We start from the raw sequence: 795 nt of genomic DNA, 5'->3' as shown, positions 1-795 counted from the left end.
CTCACGGACCGCGAGATCGTGACCTGGCCGAAGTCGAACGCTTAACCGACTGCGCCACCCAGGTGCCCCATTTTGTTTTTGTTTTTAACAATATATTCTTGTGGTCTTGATTCGATACCATGGAGGTGGTATTTGGACAGGATCCAGGGTCCCATACACTGGAATCCTTTCCTACCTGGTAGACTCCCTTTGAGGCTCCCAAGGTACATAAATGCCAGAGGACAAGGCCAGGCAGAGGGATTCTCATTATCCCTGGATTGATCGCAGGCCTCTGTCAAAGTATAAATTTCAAAAGTTGAAAACATGACTCTCTCAAAAATATAGAATAAACACAAGTCAAAGATTTTATTTAACTCGTTAACTGAGGGAACTGGTAATATGAGAAACAGATACTTATAGACAATTTTGCGTATCATCCTTGCACAGGGGTCATGCTAATCTTCTCTGTAGTGTTCCCATTTTAGTATATGTGCTGCTGAAGCAAGCCGTACTTATAGGCAATTTTATTTTATTTATTTTTTAATTTTTAATTTTTTAAAAAAAGTTTATTTATTTATTTTGAGAGAAAGAGAGAGCAGCAGCGGGGAGGGGCAGAGAGAGAGGGAGAGAGAGAGAACCCATCGCAGGCTCCTCACTGCCAGTGCAGAACCCACAGCGAGTCTCGAACAAACAGTGAGATCATGACCTGAGCTGAAATCACTTATAGGAAATTTTAAAAAGAACTTCAGAATGAGGTCATTATGAGATATACAATATTGGTTTACTGTCCTATGGGGCAATAAAATCACAACCTTT

General features: G+C 40.9%; 1 non-coding gene across 1 annotated transcript; it reads right to left on the bottom strand.

Moving 5' to 3' along the window:
• Positions 1–381: 381 nt before the first annotated feature.
• On the bottom strand, positions 382–484 carry LOC123593952. Its single transcript, XR_006710626.1, has one exon. It is a non-coding gene; the product is annotated as a U6 spliceosomal RNA (small nuclear RNA).
• Positions 485–795: the final 311 nt, after the last annotated feature.

This window comes from Leopardus geoffroyi, chromosome D4, assembly GCF_018350155.1.
Source record: "Leopardus geoffroyi isolate Oge1 chromosome D4, O.geoffroyi_Oge1_pat1.0, whole genome shotgun sequence".
Classification (NCBI taxonomy): domain Eukaryota; kingdom Metazoa; phylum Chordata; class Mammalia; order Carnivora; family Felidae; genus Leopardus; species Leopardus geoffroyi.
Note: the sequence above shows the minus strand (reverse complement) of the source record. Positions and strands in the feature narration are given on the sequence as shown.